This window comes from Macaca mulatta, chromosome 17 (assembly GCF_049350105.2).
Source record: "Macaca mulatta isolate MMU2019108-1 chromosome 17, T2T-MMU8v2.0, whole genome shotgun sequence".
In the NCBI taxonomy this organism is placed as follows: Eukaryota; Metazoa; Chordata; class Mammalia; order Primates; family Cercopithecidae; genus Macaca; species Macaca mulatta.
Genome location: NC_133422.1, coordinates 11,435,989 through 11,457,256, shown reverse-complemented (window position 1 = coordinate 11,457,256; position 21,268 = coordinate 11,435,989). Strand labels below are relative to the sequence as shown.

Genomic DNA, 21,268 nt, shown 5'->3' with positions numbered 1-21,268 from the left:
TCTACGCTGCTGATTAATGACTATTATCTTTGAGTTGATTTAACATAATCCAGAAGTTTATATTGCTTGGTGCAATGTAGATAGAGCCTTAAGTGGGATGTGCCTTGCGTTTCAGATGCCTGAAATTATATAAAATCAATGTTTTGAAGATTGTCCAAATATTTTAGTTTTCATGAGGAAGATTTGGAATGGTTGATTTATATATCATTGGCGGATCTTCTCCATTGCTGTTCAGCAAGTTGGCATCATTGTCCCAAATAACAGAAAGTGTGAGGCATAGAGAAGAAATGCAGAAGAATATAGCAGTATCTTTGTAGTTAAAAGCTGGTTAAATTGTCATATTTCCATTAGTAGGTAAGAAATCAAAGACAGATTAAAAAATTTTTTTCAAAACAGGTGAAAGAGAAGACATCTAATAGTCAGTAGTCAAGTCACTTATTTATTAAGAGAAATCTAGAAGTTTGATGAAGTTAGGTTATACAATCACAAAGTATAAATTTAGTCAACATTCAAGCCTCTAGAAACACTCTGTGGAGGGAGGTTTATTATTTATTATTTATATTCATACTACAGAATATTCTAAAGGTGGCCCTCACAGAGATGTGAGTGGCACAGCTACAGACATGGTACAGCTCTGAAAAACCATCATCACTGGAGGACTGGACAGGTTGTCTGTGAGCATTTCTAACAGGCATAGTGACTGCTGCTTTTGTGGTGATATTTATGTTGATCTAAATTTTTGAATAGTTCTAGTTCTGTGCAGTTTTACTGAATGTGAGCCAATGAATGTATAATTAAATGTGATTTAATATTAGGATTTAATAAAATGTTTCACAATGAAATTATTTTCTAGATATTGTGCCCAAATTTTTGGTTTCTTTCTATGAAAGAAAATCCTTCCAGTCCCTACCTTTTGTATAGCGACTAGCTTGGAAGGATCTCCCCTACTGCAACCCCCAGAGGATCAAAGGATAGCCGCTCTATGTGTTTTGATTAGAAAATTTAGTTCATTTAGGTTTAAGTAATTATCGATAGGTGAGGACTTTTGCCATTTTGTTAATTTTTTTCTGACTATTTTGTTGTATTTTTGTTCCTTTCTTCTCTCTTGCCGTCTTCCTTTGTGATTTGATGTTTTCTGTTGTGGTGGTATGTTCTGATTCCTTTCTCTTAATATTTTTATTATCTACTACAAGTTTTATTCTTGGTGATTTCTGTCACGTGCTTCTGTGTGAAGAGACCACCAAACAGGCTTTGTGTGAGCAACATGGCTGTTTATTTCACCTGGGTCCAGGCGGGCCGAGTCTGAAAAGAGAGTCAGCGAAGGGAGATGAAGGTGGGGCCGTTTTATAGGATTTGGGTAGGTAAAGGAAAATTACAGTCAAAGGGGGGTTGTTCTCTGGCGGGCAGGAGTGGGGGTCACAAGGTGCTAAGTTGGGGAGCTTTTTGAGCCAGGATGAGCCAGGAAAAGGAATTTCACAAGATAATATCATCGCTTAAGGCAAGGACCGGTCATTTTCACTTCTTTTGTGGTGGAATGTCATCAGTTAAGGTGAGGCAGGGCATTTGCACTTCTTTTGTGATTCTTCAGTTACTTCAGGCCATCTGGGCCTATACGTGCAAGTCACAGGGGATGCGATGGCTTGGCTTGGGCTCAGAGGCCTGACATTCCTGCCTCCTTATATTAATAAGAAAAATAAAACAAAATAGTGTTGAGTGTTGGGGCGGCGAAAATTTTTGGGGGATGGTATGGAGAGAGAATGGGCAATGTTTCTCAGGGCTGCTTCAAGCCAGATTGGGGCGGTGTGGGAACCTAGAGTGGGAGAGATTAAGCTGAAGGCAAATCCTCCGGCTTGATGTGTGGGAAAGGGAAGGGGGCCTGAACAATCCCTGAGGGGCAGTAGAATAGCAGATGGAACACTGAGAAGTGATCTCCTTGAGGATAGATTTCCATGATGGAAAGGAAATGAGAGGTTCTAAGAGACGGGCTAGCGGCTTGTAACTTACATGGAAGAGTTTATGAAATGACGACAGAATAAAATGGGCCTGTGAGGCTGGAAGGAGACATTTTCCTTGGTCTAAGAACCATTTGCCTTGTGTGGGAAGATATTGACAGGTAGAAGTTTCAGCGGGGGAGTAGATAGGAGTGGCCGAAGTGAAGGAGGAAAACTGCCCTGCGGGATAGAAGTTGGAACGCTAGCTGCTTTTTTAGCTAACTTACCAGCATAAGCATTGTCTTGAGCCATGGTTGGGGGAAGAAAATAGATTTTGAAAGTTATGAGAACTGTAGAGAGTTGAGCATAGTTTGTGATTTTTAGGGCGTCTAACAGTATTAAAGCAGTGGCAGGCACTGCACGCAGACATGAGGGCTAGGCTAAAACAGTAAGGTCAAGTTGTTTGAACAGAAAGGCTACAGGACGCGGTCCGGCTCTTGTGTAAGAATTCTGACCGCACTAACCATGGCTAGGAAGGAAAGGAGCTGTTGTTTTGTAGAAGGGACTGGGGTTTGGGAGAGTAGCCAGCCGAACACGATCAGCAGGGAGAGTGTGTATTTATGAGAATTATGCCGAGATAGGTAACAAATGAGGAAGAAATGTGGGCTTGCCTGAAGTAATGGGGGCTGTCTGTGAAGCCTTGCGGCAGTACAGCCCAGGTAATTTGCTGAGCCTGATGGGTGTCAGGGTCAGTCAAAGTGAAAGCAAGATAGGCTGGGATGAAGGGTGTGAAGAAATAGTAAAGTATGTTTGAGATCCAGAACAGAATAATGGGTTCTGGAGGGAGGTATTGAGGATAGGAGAGTATATGGCTTTGGCACCATGGGGTGGATAGGCAAAACAATTTGGTTGGTAAGGTGCAGATCTTGAACTAACCTGTAAGCCTTGTCTGGTTTTAGGACAGGTAGAATGGGGGAATTGTAAGGGGAGTTTACATGCTTTAAAAGGCCATGCTATAGCAGGCGACTGATAACAGGCTTTAATCCTTTTAAAGCGTGCTGTGGGATGGGATATTGGTGTTGAGTGGGGTAAGGGTGATTAGGTTTTGATGAGATGGTAAGGGGTGCATGATCAGTCACCAAGGAGGGAGTAGAGGTATCTTATACTTGCGGGTTAAGGTGGGGGGATATGAGGGGAGGATGTGAAGAAGACTTTGAACTGGGGGAAAAGGCAGCAGCAATGAGGTGTGGCTGTAGCCTAGGAATAGTCAGGGAAGCAGATAATTTAGTTAAAATGTCTTGGTCTAATAAGGGAACTGGGCAGGTGGGGATCACTAAAAAAGGAGTGCATAAAAGAATGTTGTCCAAGTTGGCACCAGAGTTGGGGAGTTTTAAGAGGTTTAGCAGCCTGGCTGTCAATACCTCCAACAGTTATGGTGGCAAGGGAAACAGGCCCTTGAAAAGAAGGTAATGTGGAGTGGGTAGCCTCCGTATTGATTAAGAAGGGGGCAGAGTTATGCTCCACTGTAAGAGTTACCCAAAGCGTCTGTGATGGTCCAGGAGGCTTCCGAGGCGATGGGGCAGCGTCAGTCTTCAGCCGCTAAGCAGAGAAGATCTGCGAAGGAGTCAGTCAGAGCCTTGGGCCAGAGCTCCAGGGGCTCTGGGAGTGGTTGCCTGGCAAGTTGGACAGTCTGATTTCCAGTGGGGTCCCACTCAGATGGGACACGGCTTAGGAGGAATCCCAGGCTGCGGCCATTCCTTGGCCCAGTGGCCAGCTTTCCGGCACTTGTAGCAAGCTTCTGGGGGAGGAGGTTCTGGAGGAACCCCTGGCAGCTGCGGTTCAGGTGTTTGGAGTTGTGTGCTGGAGATGTGGCTGGGGTTTGTCTCACAGTGGAGGCAAGGAATTGCACATCAGAAATAAGTTGCTACTTGGCTGCCTCTACTCTATTATTGTACACCTTGAAGGCGAGGTTCATTAAGTCCTGTTGTGGGGTTTGAGGGCCGGAATTTAATTTTCGGGGGTTTATTTAACGTGAGGAGCAGATTGGGTAATAAAATAAAATGCATTTTAAGAATTGTTTGGGTGAGGGAGAAGGGACAAGATGGAGGAAGGTGAACAAGATGGAGCAGTCCCTGTTGTTTCCGGGTTCTTCATCACAGATTTTCCCGCGCCCAGGAAGAACCAAATCAACTGAGCATGTGCAGAGTGACGTCAAGCCGGGGGACACCGAAATTCAAGAAGCCACTCCTACACACACGCCCCAAACTCCTCCCCTTCCAGCTCCCAGGCATAAAAGTCCGCCGCCGGTAAGCGCCGGTATGACTTCTTCGGCCCCCGCATTGGTGGAGTGGAGAATCTCACCCGAGAGTGCCAGCGCGACTTCCCTGGCCCTTTCCCCCCCGCGGACCAGTGAACCTCGCCTGAGAATGCGTGCATATTTGCAAATGAAAGGGCTGCCACTTTCTTCGCTCATTTTGGCCTTTATTGATATTTAGTCTTAGCGTCTATTAATAGTAGTAATAGAGAAAACAAGAATAAGATAGCCTTCTGACCTTTCAGGGCCTAGGGCTGAAAAGCATCTCAGGGTTGCTGCTAAACAGGCCATGAACTGGGCTAAAGTTTTTCATATTTGTTGAAAAAGAGCCTAAATGCTAACTGATTTGGAAGAGGTCAGATAAGGAAAAAGGTACCTTAACCTTGACTAGCTGTAGCCACTTTTTTAAGAGGAAATTGCTGGGCAGGTGGGGGAGGGCTAGTCGTGGAACGAAACCATAAGCCAGAGCAGGTGTGAGGAGGAGGGAACGAAACTGTAAGCCAGACCAGGTGTGAGGAGGAGAGGTGATAAAAGGATTATAGGGTGGGGGAGCAGAGGCTGAGGAAAAATTGGGGCCTGGCCTGGCGAGGAGGGAAGAGAGGTCAGATGGTCTGTAGAAAGGAAGATTAGAAATACTCAGCAACGCTTGGGGTTGGGACGGAGGGGACAGGCGGGAGGAAAAGATTGGGACGAGTTGCATTGGGAACAGAGACTAGGGAGGGACCGATGTGTAAAAGAATGCCTGGATGTCAGGCACCTCAGACCATTTGCCCATTTTACGACAATTATTTAGATCTTGTAGGATGGAAAAATCTGAAGTGCCATATTCTGGCTATTTGGAACTGCTGACGAGTTTGTATTGGAGTTAAGCAGCATTATAGAAGAAAATAAGGCGTTTAGGTTTTAGGTCAGGTGTGAGTTGTAGAGGTTTTAAGCTCTTGAGAACACAGGCTAAGGGAGAAGAAGGAGGAATGGAGGGTGGTAAAGCTGCCCATAGTGAAGGAGGCAAGCCCAGAGAAAAGAAAGAGAGGGAGTTCGGGGGTTCTTGCCATCCAGAAAAGCGGGAAAGGGGTCGGGGCACAGAACTAAGGTATTGGGGTGCAAAAATAAGAGGTCAGGGCTCAAAAATAAGGGGGTGCAAAAATAAGGTCGGGAAGCTTGCCCCTCCCCCAGAAAAGCAGAGGGAGAAGGGGTTGGGGGAGTTTGCCCCTGGCCCCAGAAAAGCAGAGGGAAGGGGTCGGGGGAGCTTGCCCCTGGCCCCCAGAAAAGCAGAGGGAGAAGGGGTCGGGGGAGTTTGCCCCTGGCCCCAGAAAAGCAGAGGGAAGGGGTCGGGGGAGCTTGCCCCTGGCCCCCAGAAAAGCAGAGGGAAGGGGTCGGGGGAGCTTGCCCCTGGCCCCCAGAAAAGCAGAGGGAAGGGGTCGGGGGAGCTTGCCCCTGGCCCCCAGAAAAGCAGAGGGAAGGGGTCGGGGGAGCTTGCCCCTGGCCCCCAGAAAAGCAGAGGGAAGGGGTCGGGGGAGCTTGCCCCTGGCCCCCAGAAAAGCAGAGGGAAGGGGTCGGGGGAGCTTGCCCCTGGCCCCCAGAAAAGCAGAGGGAAGGGGTCGGGGGAGCTTGCCCCTGGCCCCAGAAAAGCAGAGGGAAGGGGTCGGGGGAGCTTGCCCCTGGCCCCAGAAAAGCGGGACTTGCCGCTTAGGGTGAAGGACCAAGGCAGGCGTCCCTGCAGTGTGGTCAGACACCCCTGAAATGTGGGTGAGTAATCAGAGAGGCGTCCCTGCAATGGTTAAACACCAAGGGGAGAGGAAGGCTGCCTTCCCCAGACTGACCGGCGCCGGCGTTTTAGGTTCCACAGATAAAATGTGTCTCCTTTGTCTCTACCAGAAAATGAAACAAATTGAAATTAAGAGACCGGAGAGATTGAAGGGTAGTGCCAAGATTGAAAGGAGAAAGAGGTTGAGGTATAGTGAGAGAGGTTGGAGAAGAGAGTAAAAAAGGGGTCACTTACCCAGTTTAAAATTGGCGAGATGTTCCTTAGGCTGGTTGATCTGATGACCGGAGGTCATAGGTGGATCTTTCTCACGGAGCAAAGAGCAGGAGGACAGGGGATTGATCTCCCAAAGGAAGTCCCCTGATCCGAGTCACAGCACCAAAATGTCATGTGCATCCGTGTGAAGAGACCACCAAACAGGCTTTGTGTAAGCAACATGGCTGTTTGTTTCACCTGGGTGCAGGCGGGCTGAGTCCGAAAAGAGTCAGCGAAGGGAGATAAGGGTGGGGCCGTTTTACAGGATTTGGGTAGGTAAAGGAAAATTACAGTCAAAGGGGGGTTGTTCTCTGGTGGGCAGGAGGGTGGGGGTCACAAGGTGCTAAGTGGGGGAGCTTTTTGAGCCAAGATGAGCCAGGAAAAGGAATTTCACAAGATAATATCATCGCTTGAGGCAAGGACCGGTCATTTTCACTTCTTTTGTGGTGGAATGTTATCAGTTAAGGTGAGGCAGGGCATTTGCACTTTTGTGATTCTTCGGTTACTTCAGGCCATCTGGGTTGTATATGTGCAAGTCACAGGGGATGCGATGGCTTGGCTTGGGCTCAGAGGCCTGACAATTACCATGAAAATTACATAAAATATAGCCAGCTGGGCATGGTGGCTCACACCTGTAATCCCAGCACTTTGGGAGGCCAAGGTGGGTGGATCACTTGAGGTCAGGAGTTTCACATAATGGTGTTTCGTAAGTCCTGTAAGACTTTACTCTTTTTTGTTTTTAAAAACCGTTCCTCTGATTGGATAATTTCGAAAGACCTGTCTTTGTGGCACACGCCTGTAGTCCCAGCTACTCGGGAAGCTGAGGCAGGGGAATTGCTTGAACCTGGGAGGCAGAGATTGCAATGAGTTGAGATCATGCCACTGCACTCCAGCGTGGCGACAGAGCAAGACTGTCAAAAAAAAAAAAAAAAAAAAACACCAAAAAACACACACACACAAACCTGTCTTCAAGTTCATTGATTCATTCTTCTGTTCGATCTAGTATGCTGTTGAAGTTCACTATTTGAACTCGTTAGTTTAATCATTATATTCTTTATCTCTAGAATTTCTATTTTTAAAAAAATGTGGTTTTTGTTGAATTTCTAGATTTGTTCATGTATTTTCCTAATTTTGTTGTCTATCAATTTTTTGTTTACAGAACTCCTTGTGGAGGAGGATTCTGAATTTGTCAGTTAACAGATCTTTGTTTAGGGTCAGTCACTTGAGCTTTATTAGTTTCATTTGGTGGTGTATTGTTTCCCCGATTTTTTATGATCCTTGTATCCTTGCACTGGTGTTTGCACATCTGAGGAGGCAGCTACCTCTTCCAGCCTTTTTAGGTTCACTTTGGCAGGGATAGACCTCTGTCGGTTAGTCCATCCTGGGGTTCTTGGTAGGCCAGCTCTTAGTATATGTAGACAGGTGGAGTTTGCTGTAAGATTCTTTAGGTGGGCAGAGCTCCTCCCCATGCTTTGAGGTGAGATGGGTTCTGGCTGGGCTTTGTGCTAAGGCAGGGCTACTGACTGGCTCCCTAGTTGGGTGGAACCTCTGACTGGACTTTGCAGTCAGGAAGAGCCCTTCACAGGGATCCACAATCGTTGTCTGAGTGCATTGCAGGCTGTGCTCCTTGGCTGGGTGGTGCCATTGGTTGGACTCTACAATTGGGTGGAAAGGGTAGGCTGGGTTCCATAAATGCTCCTGGTCAGGTGGGGCTCCAGGCTGTGCACCATGGCTGACTTCTGTCAGTGGCTAAACTGTACATTCAGGCAAGGTTGCAGCCTGGGCTCCATGAACAGACCAAGACTCAGACTGTAGCCTTCTAATGAGTGAAGTCACTGGGTGGATTCCTTATTTTTGCTGACCTTGACAGTTTTGAGAATTACGGATCAGGTATTGTGTATAAGGCCCTCAATTGAGATCTTTCATACATTTTTAATGATTAAAAATGTGGTCAGGGAGAGTGAATCAGTAAAATGACAAAGTAGGAGCAACTGGATTCTACTATCCCCCACAGAAAGCCTGTCAACTATTCAGTGGTAGTAGTATTACCCAGAGTATCCGAGAGCTTAAAACCAGGGCTGTGATGATTCCCTGGGCACAGAGCAAAGACAAATCAGGAGCAGATCATAAGGAAGATGAGTCTTTTTAACCAAAATGCCCTTTCCTCAAGCTGGTAAAGTATTATGTGTGAAAAAGAACTCATGGTTTTTACAATGGAAAAAGTGAGTTAGATATATAGTATTCACAATAGGCAAAATATGGAATCAACCTTAAGTGTCCATCAATGGATGAATGGATTAAAAATGTGGTTTGTACGAATGTCCATCAATGATAGACTAGATTACGAAAATGTGGCACATATACACCATGGAATAAATCATTCTACTATAAAGGCACATGAACATGTATGTTTATAGCGGCACTGTTCACAATAGCAAAAACTTGGAACCAACCCAAATGCTCATCAATGATAGACTGTATAAAGAAAATGTGGCACATATTCACATAGAATACTATGCAGCCATAAAAAGATGAGTTATGTCCTTTGCAGGGACATGGATGAAGCTGGAAACCATTATTCTCAGCAAACTATCACAAGATCAGAAAACCAAACACCGCAGGTTCTGACTCATAAATGGGAGTTGAACAATGAGAACACATGGACACAGGGAGGGGAACATCACACACCAAGGCCTGTCGCGGGGGTGGGAGGCTTGGGGAGGGATAACTTTAGGAGAAATACCTAATGTAGGTGATGGGTTGATGGGTGCAGCAAACCACCATGGCATGTGTATACCTATGTGACAAAACTGCATGTTCTGCACATGTAACCCAGAACTTAAAGTATAATTTTAAAAATGTAGTTTATATACACAATGGGATACTATTCAGCCATAAAGAAGAATGAAGGAAAGTAGGGGCAACTCACAACCCCAAAGGAGCCCAAAAAGACATGACAAATAAATGTGATGTGATATCTGGGATGGGATCCTGCAACAGAAAAATGAAATTAGGAAAATATTTTCTCCCATTCCGTAGGTTGCCTGTTCACTCTGATGATAGTTTCTTTGCTGTGCAGAAGCTCTTTAGTTTAGTTAGATCCTATTTGTCAATTTTGGCTTTTGTTGCCCTTGCTTTTGGTGTTTTAGTCATGAAGTCTTTGCCCATGCCTATGTCCTGAATAGTATTGCCTAGATTTTCTTCTGTGGTTTTCATAGTTTTAGGTTTAACGTTTAAGTCTTGAATCATACTGAGTTAATTTTCGTATAAGGTGTAAGAAAGGGGTCCAGTTTGTTTTCTTATTGAGAGTTGTTAGCGTGAAGGGTGTTGAATTTTATCAAAGGCCTTTTCTGCATCTATTCAGATAATGTGGTTTTTGTCATTGGTTCTGTTTAGATGATGAATTATGTTTATTGATTTGCACATGTTGAACCAACCTTGCATCCCAGGGATGAAGCCAACTTGATTGTGGTGGATAAGGTTTTTGATGTGTGGCTGGATTCGATTTGCCAGTACTTTATTGAGGATTTTCGCATCAGTGTTCATCAAGGATATTGGCCTGAAATTTTTTAGTTCTCTCTGCCAGGTTTTGGTATCAGGATGATGCTGGCCTCATAAAATGAGTTAGGGAGGATTCCTTCTTTATCTATTGTTTCTAATAGTTTCAGAAGGAATGGTACCAGCTCCTCTTTGTACCTCTGGTAGGATTTGGCTGTGAATCCATCTGGTCCTGGGCTTTTTTTGGTTGGTAGGCTATTATGGTCTCATTAGGGATTTGACTTCTTCCTGGTTTAGTCTTTGGAAGGTGTATATGTCCAGGAATTTACCCATTTCTTCTAGATTTTCCAGTTGATTTTCATAGAGGTGTTTATAGTATTCTCTGATGGTAGTTTATATTTCTGTGGGATCAGTGGTGATCTCCCGTTTATCATTTTTTATTGTCTATTTGATTCTTCTCTTCTTAGTCTGGCCTAGTGGTCTATTTTGTTAATCTTTTCAAAAAAACCAGCTCATGGATTCATTGATTGTTTTGAAGGGTTTTTCTTGTCTCTATCTCCTTCAGTTCTGCTCTGATCTTAATTATTTGTCTTCTGCTAGCTTTTGATTTTGTTTGCTCTTCCTTCTCTAGTTCTTTTAATTGTGATGTTAGGGGGTGCCTGTTTTAGATCTTTCCTGCTTTCTCTTGTGGGCATTTAGTGCTATAAATTTCCTTCTAAACACTGCTTTAGCTGTGTCTTCAAGATTCTGGCACGTTGTGTCTTTGTTCTCATTGGTTTCAGAGAGCTTCTTTATGCCTTAATTTGGTTATTTATGCAGTAGTCATTCAGGAGTAGGTTGTTCAGTTTCCATGTGGTTGTGTGGTTTTGAGTGAATTTCTTAATCCTGAGCTCTAATTTGATTACACTGTGGTCTGAGAGACTTTGTCATGATTTCCATTCTTTTGCATTTGCTGAGGAGTGTTTTACTTCCACTTATGTGGTCTATTTTAGAATAAGTGCCATGTGGTGCTGAAAAGAATGTATATTCTGTTGATTTGGGGTGGAGAGTTCTGTACAAGTCTATTAGGTCCACTTGGTCCAGAACTGAGTTCAAGTCCTGAATATTCTTGTTAATTTTCTGTCTCGTTGATCTGTCTAATATTGACAGTGGGGTGTTAGACTCCCACTTTTATTGTGAGGGAGTCCGAGTCTCTTTGGAGGTCTCCAAGAACTTGTCTTAGGAATCTAGGTGCTTCTGAATTGGGTGCATACATATTTAGGATAGTTAGCTCTTTTATTTGCATTGATCCTTTTACCATTATGTAATGCCCTTCTTTGTCTTTTTCTATATTTGTTGGTTTGAAGTGTGTTTTATCAGAGACTAGGATTGCAACCCCAGCTTTTTTTTTTTGTTATTGCTTTCTGTTTGTTTAGTTTTTCTTCTAACAGTCAAGCCCTTCTTCTGCAGGTCTGCTGCAGTTTGCTGGAGGTCCACTCCAGACCCTTTTTGCCTGGGGTATCATCAGCGCAGGCTGCAGAATAGCAAAGATTGCCACCCGTTCCTTCTTCTGGAAGCTTCGCCCCAGAGGGGCACAGGCCTGATGCCAGCCAGAGCTCTCCTGTATGAGGTGTCTCTCAATCCCTGCTGGAAGATATCTCCCAGTCAGGAGGCATTGGGGGTCAGTGACCCACTTGAGGAGGCAGTCTGTCCCTTAGCACAGCTTGAGCACTGTCCTGGGAGAATTCTTGCCAGGATCTGCTGCTCTCTTCAGAGCTGGCAGGCAGGAACATTGAAGTCCACTGAAGCTGTGCGCACAGTTCCTCCTTTCCCCAGGTGCTCTGTCCCAGGGAGATGGGCGTTTTATCTATAAGCCCCTGACTGGGGTTGCTGCAGGGCAGAGATACCCTGCCCAGTGAGGAGGAATCTAGAGAGGCAGTCTTGCCACAGCCCCTTTGCTGTACTGTGGTGAGTTCCGTTCCATCCTAATTTACCAGCCTCCTTAGCACTGTGAGGGGAAAACCACTTACTCAAGCCTCAGTAATGGCAAAAGCCCCTGCCTCCACCAAGTTTGATCTTCCCAGGTTGACTTCAGACTGCTGTGCTGGGAGTGAGAATTTCAAGCCAGTGGCTCTTAGCTTGCTGGGCTCCGTGGGAGTGGGACCCACTGAGCAAGACCACTTGGCTCCCTGGCTTCAGCCCCCTTTCCAGGGGAGGAAACAGTTCTGTGTTGCTGGGATTCCAGGCACCACTGGGGTATGAAAAACATAAAATTAAATTAAATAAAAAATAAAAAAAAAACTTGCAGCTAGCTTGATGTCTGCCCAAACAGCCTCCCGGTTTTGTGCTTGAGACCGAGGGTCCTTGTGGTGTTGACACATGAGGAAATCTCCTGGTCTGTGGATTGCAGAAACCACGGGAAAAGTGTAGTATCTGGGCTGGGATAGCATAGTCCCTCACAGCTCCCTTGACTGGGGGAGGGAGAGCTCCAGTTCCTTGCACTTCACGGGTGAGGCTACCCCCCACCTTGCTTCTGCTCACCCTCCATCAGCTGTGCCCACTCCCTATCCAGTCCCAATGAGATGAACTGGGTACCTCAGTTGAAAATGCAAAAATCCCTGACCTTCTGCATTGGTCTCGCTGGGAGCTGCAGACCAGAGCTGTTCCTATTTGGCCATTTTGCCAGATCTCCAATTTGCACTGTATTTTAAAACTCTTCACTGATCCCAATCCAAGGCGTGTAGACTTTCTCTATTTTCTTTAAGAAGGTTTACAGTTTTGATTTCACATTTAGGCCTGTGATCCATTTTGGCCTCCTCCTTTTTAAAGCAGATGATTTAAGTCAAAGTTTCTTTTTGTTTTCTATTTGTTTTCGCATATAGAATGTCCAATTGTTCTGGCACAATTTGTTGAAAAGACTACCCTTTCTTTGTAGAATGTCATTTGTTCCTTTGTCAAAGATCATTGACTATATTTGTGTGAGCATATTTCTGGTCATTCTATTCTGTTACATTCACCTATGTGTCTATTCTTTCACTAGTACCATACTGTTTTGACTACTATAGACTTACAGTAAGTCTTGAAATTGGATGGTATTAAGTTCTCAACCTTTGTTCTTCAACATTGCTTCCCATATTTTAGGTCTTTTGCCTTTGCATGTAAAACTTAGGATCAATTTTTCAACATCTAACAAAAGGTTTCTGTGATCTTAATTGAGATTGCATGGAATTTACAGGTCAAGGTGGAAAGAATCTTAATAATGGGTCTCTGAATACATGAACGTGGGATTTCTCTATTATTCATGATTTTTAAGATCAATATTTTATAGTTTTATGCATACATATTCTGTGCATACTTTGTTAGATTTATACCAAAGTGTTATATTTTGGAGGTGCAGCTATAAATCTTGTTTTGTTTTTAATTTCAAATTCAGTTATTCACTGCTGGTCAAAAGAAAAGCAATTGACTATGTTCTTTGACTTAACTATGCAGTCATTGCTTGGTATCTGTAGGGGACTGGTTTTAGGACCACCCCAAATCCACAAATGCTCCCATCTGTTATACAAAATGGTATAGTATTTGCATATTACCTATGTACATCCCCCCATATACTTTAAATCATCTATAGATTACTTGTAATACCTAATACAGTATACATGATACGTAAATACTTATTCTACTGTATTGTTTAGGGAAGAATGACAAAAACATCTGTACATGTTCAGTACAGACACAATCATCCATTTTCCCCAAATATTTTCCATCTTCAGTTGGTTGAATCCGTGGATGCAAAACCCACAAATATGGAGGACTAATTGTACTTGCTTGGTAGAACGTTTACAGAGTTCTTTGGGATTTTCTAGACAGAAAATATGACGTTTGCAACTAGTTATCTTCCTTTTCCATTTATATACAGATGTGTTTCCTTTTATTGTCTTATTTTTCTAGCTAAATTTTCCAGTACAATGCTGAATAGGAGTGGTGAGAGGAGAATCCTTGCCTCATTCCCAGTCTTAGGGGAAATCATCTGGTTTCTCACCATTAAGTATGATAAAAGTTGTAGGTTTTTGTAGCTGTTCTTTATTCCAAACAGAGCAACATGGACCTTTTCAGACAATCCTGTTCTCTCCCTCTAACAATGATGTCTCTGGGGAAGGAGGCTTGAAAGGGGTTTCATCCTGTACGTTGCATACTTTTAGCCATAGTCCTGGTTAGGGACTCCCTAGGAATGGTATTCACTGCCAATCCTTGGCAAGAAAGTCTTACTGATTTTTGAACAGCTAGTCAATCCTGGAAAAAAAGCACTACTTTCAGAGGATAAATAAACATGAAGTATTATGGAGGGGAGATATGGTTAAAACTATAAGCATGCATCTAATTATCTAGATCGTAGAAATACTTGATCAGAAAATGTAACATTCTGATGGAAAAACATTAATGAAGTGGGAAAATAGCTTATATTCTTTGTTTGGAATGAAATGGTTTCCATTTATAACTGAAAGATTGAGGGAGGAATCATTCTGCAAAGTGATGTTTCTGAATTTCCTTCTTGGCAGAGATATTCCTTTTCTAAGTATTTCTTAACCTCTGTGCTGGGTTAAATAGTGTCTCCCCAAAATTTATATCTACCTAGAACCTTTATTTGGAAATTGAGTCTTTGCAAATGAAATTAAGCAAAGATGGGGTTTTAAAAATAAGTTCCCTAAATCCACTATGAGTGGTGTTCTCAGAAGAAGGAAATTTGGACATAGTTTTTGTAGAAGGCCACGTGAAGATGGATGCAGAGACTGGAGTGCTGCCTTTACAAGCCAAGGTACCAAGGATTGCCAGCAACCACCAGAAGCTGGGAGAGACAAAGAAGGATCCATCCTTAGAGCCTTCAGAGAAAGCATGGCCCTACCAACTTGGGTTAGGACTTCTGGGCTGCAGAACTGTTAAACAATAAGTTTCTGCTGGGTTTTTTTTTTTTTTTTGAGATGGGGTCTCGCTCTGTTGCCCAGGCTGGAGTGCAGTGGCACAATCTTGGCTCACTGCAAGTTCCACCTCCCAGGTTCATGCCATTCTCCTGCCTCAGCCTCCCCCGAGTAGCTTGAGACTACAGGCACCCGCCACCATGCCCAGCTAATTTTTTTGTATTTTTTAGTAGAGACGGGTTTTCACCGTGTTAGCCAGGATGATCTCAATCTCTTGACCTCGTGATCTGCCCGCCTCAGCCTCCCAAAGTGCTGGGATTACAGGCATGAGTCACCGCACCCGGCCGAAGTTTCTGCTGTTTTAAGCCACCCAGTTTGTGGTACTTTGTGATGGCAGCCCTAGGAAATGAATATAAGCCCTGATATGTGCATAGTATCATGAGAAGTTGTATAACCTAGGCCATGTCTCCAGAATGCCAACATATACAAATGAAAAGGGCAAAAAAATCACTTGGTTTTGGAGTTATTTAAAAATTGGTAAAGACAGGGACTATTGCTACAAAAGGAAAATATTATCTTGCCAGTTGATTGATGTTTTTACTTCTCATTGGTCTCCAGATGAAACGATTCAGGAAGTTTACTGTCTTCCATGACATCCAATCCTATTCTCCTTGGACCAAACTCCAAGTTTTCCTGGTAGTTAGTTGGCTGAAAAGAGTGTTTCTAAAACTTCTCTGAATGATTCTGATCTGATTTATTGGACTTCTAATGAATTAGAACTTCCAGGGAATCTAGATGTTAAACTAGCACTCAGTGAATATCAATAGCAAATTTGAATCAATTTATTTAAATATCCCAGACTCAGGTAACCAAAGATTACCCACAGAAGATAAAATATATTTTGATGCATTTCTATGTAATTTCCAGGTTATTCTTGTATCCAACCAACATGTATTGAGCACTTACTGTATGTCAGGCTAAGTGGACTGAGAGAAGCAGGGATATGGAGTAAGTAAACCAGCATCTGAATCTTGATTCCACCACATGCTAGTGGCATGGTCTCTAGAGCTAGTTCTTCAGTCTTGCTGGATGTCTGCTTCTTTATCTGTAAAATCGCAATATTGTGAAACATAATATAAATGCAAGATATTGTAATGACAAAACTGGATGTGGGCGCAGACTGTTACAAGAGCAAGCCTAATGACACTAAAGGAAAAACAAGATATATCAGAGATGCAAAAGTAAGAAGTCAGTGGGTTTTTTTTTCCCCCCGAATGAAAAGTAGACCTTAAGCAAACTGCACTCCAAATATTCTTTGTTTAGAAATAAGAAAGGTCTAGGGAAGATTTGTCCATGAGGAGCATTGGCTATCAGTAACATAAATGAGAGGCTGGTCCTCCGAACCAGCTACAGTGATAAGTGCACATTCCTTAGGAGATAATCAATTTCTCTCTTAACTAGAAACGAAATTCTATAAAGTTTTTAAGAATGTGGAAACAAAAAATTTTAGATAGTCTCTACTTGCTGAAATAATATAGTATATAAGAAACAAAGAGTGAAAAAGACACAAGAAGGGAAACACCAGATCAATCACCTGAAATCAAACACACATTTCTCTTTCAGACTGAGAAATAAAAACCAAGCAAAAGGATCAGAATATCCCATTTTGTCATCAAATGATGAACAACGTGGAACGCTCTGAATTATATAATTGAAACTATGACCACAGCATAGTAAAAATATTGACAGTTTGAAAAATAGCAATTTGGCATTGATTTCCTTCTCTCCCTAGGGATAACATCAGCTGATGTGCACGCAGATCCTTGAGCCAGTGTATACTGATGATACTCAGTTCTAGATCTGGTTTGTGTGATACTTGGCTCCTCCAATACAATAAGTCAAGAGAGTCCCTACCCTCCCCTTTGTAGTAGACATTTGTCTATTTTTTTCATTTATTTAGCATTTGAACCTCTTCTTATGTTTGAAAATTCCCTATCTTTTAAATCTGGATTGTGAGCAAACCTAGCTTACCCTTATGGAAGCTGAAAATCTCACCTCTGCCTTTTATTTGCCCTTGTAGCCTGAGCATGGGCATGGAAGCTAGTATTCATTTGCCAATCAGAAGCGTCAGCCTTAGATCTTGAATTGAGAGGTAGACAGATGAAGAAGCAGGGGCCATAGAGAATTCTTTTTCTGGGGGCAGGAAGAGTGGCCGCAGCCACACAACACTTTCCAGTCACTGGAAGCAGTGGTGCAGCTGTGGCATCTCTCGTCCATTGCTGACAGACAGTGGTGGGCAGGAACAGTGTCCTCACTGAAGAGTCTTTTCCTGGGAGAAGATGGGGAGAAGGACAAAGTGTGATGTTGATTGCCCCTCCCTTCCTTGTTTCTGCCCATTTTCCAAGTCTAGTTCTCTAGTTGGGTTGAAAGCTACACACTATTCGTTTTGTAATTTGTCCCCTTCCTCTCCTCTCCCTCCTCCTAGTCCCTCCTCCCCAAAGCCCTCAAGTATGGAGGATGCTCTTAATCAGGAAAGCAAAGTGACTGGCTCTGTGAATGTCAGTCAAGTACATTCCCTAATCTTTCTAGTAGTTTCTCAATGGGTTCCTGAACAAAAAGGACATGACAGGGATGCAGATTTTACATGGGCTCAGCAACACATTCCCTTTGATTTTAAGAATATTTCCACTAGGGAGCACAGCAGTAACTCCATTGACTTGGAAATTGAGGCTGTCACCTAATCATTTCAGGCTCCTCTTGCCAATGAGCAAATGAGCAACAAAAAACGGATGTGGTTTTGGTGTTGGTTGAGGTGATTGATCCTGATTATCAAGAGGATATAGAGTTGATACTCTCAGAGGTATAGACTTTGAATGGAAGTCCAGGGGGATCCTCTGTTACCTCCTATTCTACTAAGTCATTTAATAGATTTTGACAACAATCCAATCCACGTAGAATACCTACAGCTCAGACTTCTTATGTAATGAGGTCATTATATATAATAAAGAATCCCATCTGGCTGAGGTTTTGGCCAAACACAATGGGGAAAATGAAATTGGTAAAATAGAAGACAGAAGTCAGAAGTCATAGTGACTTCTCTAGAAGCCACTGTGACCTTGTGGCTAGGGCAGAAATGGGGTTGGTAGCACCTAAAATTTTTCTTGCTGAAGCACCTATATATTCATATATTTGAATTACCTAGTTTTTTATTTCCACTCTTCCTATCCTATTTTATAAAGGGTATATTGGTAATTTTAACTTTGAAGTTTACTCTCTCGTAAAATATTGAGATGGTGACAAGACAGAATTAGTGGGAAAATGAATATTACCCAGAGCTCCAAGCTTTGGAACTAAATTTATTAACCAATTATACCTAGGTTATCTTATTTTGGAGAAGAGGGTAAGCACATTTGGGTGGTAGGGGAAGATGGTTACATAATTGAAATAGAGCCACTTCTTACTTCCTCCCCTCCCAAGCATTAATCTTTGTTATGTTGAGCATCTAAAGGGAGTGCTACATGAGTATTTAGCACCCATCTTTTTGGATGTCTGCAGTCCCTTCCCACATTTGAGAAATGCCCAGAAATGCCCATTACTGGGAGGCAGAGCTTGCTTACTGCCGTCAGGTTCCTGACTCTTGCTGCTAGGTGGAATGCATACATCTTAAGCACTTCTAATCCGAAACTCCTCCCTGGACTTCAAATTGGGAGCTTGTGATCCGATAAAGAGGAACTCTAGGGAGCCCATCCTGGGGCAGGTGTAGCAACTCAGTAGTGAGAGCAGTATGGTGCCACCACCTGGGGTCCGAGGAGAAACGCAGCAGTGGTGGCCAGTGTTTGGTGATGGTGATGGGAGTATCCTCACCATATTCACCTTTTGTGGCAAGGTTTAGCTGTAGTCTGGCTGCTATTTAACATCCCTTCTTTCTACCCAGTTTCTAAGTTTTGTTCTTCAGCTTTTCCTGTGACTCTAATTCTATTCTGCCAAAATCCAGCCTTTAAGATCCCTAATTGACACAGCCCTCTCATTTATCACAAGCTCTGTTTCTCACTTCTCCTTTCCCATCTTTTATCATCTCATGATAAATAAACTCCCAGCAGTAGCTACCCAAACTCATGTTGACCACACAGCCATAATGAGTCTAACATGGATGCCAATGCTGACATGGTGTTGGGCGATTCAGAATTTATGCTAGACCAGCGCATGCAGTGATAACAATGACAAAAACTTGCTGATTACAGAGATGAAATATTTTTGATCAATAACTCTACAATCTGATGTGGTGAATCCATATTTCATGTGATGAATTCATATAACTTGAATCAAGCTAATATTTTAGTAAGCTGTCATCTCTCTTCATAATTATAAAAAGTCAGCATGGTTCAAGAATATCAAAAAGTCCAGGTGGGATGGCTCATGCCTGTAATCCCAGCACTTTGGGAGGCCGAGGCGGGCAGATCACTAGGTCAGGAATTTGAGACCAGCCTGGCCAGCATGATGAAATCCCATCTCTACTGAAAATATAAAACATTAGCCAGGCATGGTAGCACCCGCCTGTAGTTTAAAAAAAAAAAAAAGACAAAGGAAATTATTTTCAGGGTGAACAGAAAGAGTTTTAATATTTCTTGAAAGAACTGGTTGGAGTGAGAGGTGGATTAGGCATGTGCTTTGAGGCAGCTGCAGATTTGTGACCAATTAAGTGATGATTTGGGAGTTATGCTTATTAAGTAAGGCTGGGCTTGGTGACGTGTGTGACTATTGTTCTATCTGAACTATTCAAGAAAAAACAATTTCCCATGGTCCCTGACCCAACTTTGTGTGCGAGAGAAGATTGAAGACAAAGCATTTACCAGTCCATATATTGGTATCATGGAGTGAAAGAGCTAAGAGTCAAAGGTCTGGGTTCCATTCTCATCTAGCAGAGGACAAATCACTTCATGTCTCTAGAGCTTGCACTCCTTATCTGTGCTCAATTTTTTTTTAAAAGCAGTGTATCTTCTGTATCTCTGAGATCTCTTCAAATTCTAACCTCTTAGAGTCTTGACTGGAGATTCAATCAAATGAGTGCAATTACCTTCCCTTGACAGTGATATAAGGACCAAATGAGATAATTTAGATCAAACACATGTTCACATCAATGACTCTCAACCCTAGATGGCTCCTACAGGTGTCATTGTGTAGCTTTCAAGGTTCCTTTCAATGTGTCCTTTTATTTATATGCATGATACTCTTAAAAAGGCCAATGTCACTACCGCTAGAGCAATCCAGAGCCCAGGATGTCCCGACCTCAATTTAAGAGTCTATGTCTGAATTGGAACCAGAAATAGACCCATGTTTGGGAATGCAGCTGTTTTTGAGTGCTCATTCTATTTCATGCAGCAAGGCTAAAATATTATGGAGGGAAATGGCTAGATTTGTAACTCATATATCCTACCTCCCTTCTCCTGTGATATTTTCATACATTTATCTTAAAGTAGGGGGCTGTTTAATTCTACTGTCTGGTTCTGTTGCTAACACACTTAATAAAGAGACTCATCTTCACTTATTTTTTTGTTTTTTAAAGGTAACTCACCTGGAATTAAATATGGTTCTTGGGATAGTCATTTGGAATTTATTAATAGGTCTACTATGTCTTTTATCCTTCAGTAATTCCTTGCATGTTAAAAAGCTAACACTTGGTTAAACTATCCTGAACACATTTTCACAATAAATATATGAATACATTCACATTTTCAAAAAATCAAATAATATATAAGCATGGTGAATAAAAAGTGAAATTCTCTTTCCTCCTTCTCACCATTCCCTTTACTTTCCCGAGAAATAACTATTTGTAAGTTTATTGTGCATTATGTCAGACAGCTTTCATGTATCAACATACTATATGTACATATACAAATATATTGGTTTCATTTTTGTGCTGGTTTGTGTAGAGGGGAATCATACGTATACATTTTTCGCAACTTGCATTTTCACTTAATATATTTTGGAAATCTTTTCAAGTAACTATACTATACAGATCTACCTCATACTTTTAAATTAATATTCCATATTCTGGCTCTTTGACAAATCATATAACAATTGTTTAAACTCTTGTTTAAACTCATTGTTCCACTCCCACTTATAAGTGAGAACATGCGGTGTTTGGTTTTCTGTCCTTGTGATAGTTTGCTGAGAATGATGGTTTCCAGCTTCATTCATGTCCCTACAAAGGACACGAACTCATCCTTTTTTATGGCTGCATAGTATTCCATGGTGTATATGTGCCACATTTCCTTTATCCAGTCTGTCATTGATGGGCATTTGGGTTAGTTCTAAGTCTTTGCTATTGTGAACAGTGCCACAATAAACATACGTGTGCATATGTCTTTATAGTAGAAGTATTTATAATCCTTTGGGTGTATACCCAGTAATGGGATTGCTGCGTCAAATGGTATTTCTGGTTCTAGATCCTTGAGGAATCATCACACTGTTTTCCACAATAGTTGAACTAATTTGCACTGCCACCAACAGTGTAAAAGCGTTCCTATTTCTCCACATCCTGGCCAGCATCTGTTGTTTCCTGACTTTTTAGTGATCACTATTCTAACTGGCATGAGATGGTATCTCATTGTGGTTT

The 21,268-nt window shown here is 42.6% G+C and overlaps 1 protein-coding gene across 6 annotated transcripts in view; it reads left to right on the top strand.

Moving 5' to 3' along the window:
- LOC106994212 (uncharacterized) overlaps window positions 1-21,268 on the top strand; it is a 395,709-nt gene that overhangs the window by 169,159 nt on the left and 205,282 nt on the right. The window contains exon 1 of one of the 6 annotated variants that reach the window (XR_013407869.1): window positions 4,240-4,617. The exons of the other annotated variants lie outside the window; for them this stretch is intronic. The gene's annotated coding sequence lies outside the window, so the exon portion shown is untranslated. Of the gene's footprint in view, window positions 1-4,239; window positions 4,618-21,268 lie in introns of those variants that run through there. 6 annotated transcript variants of the gene reach the window in all.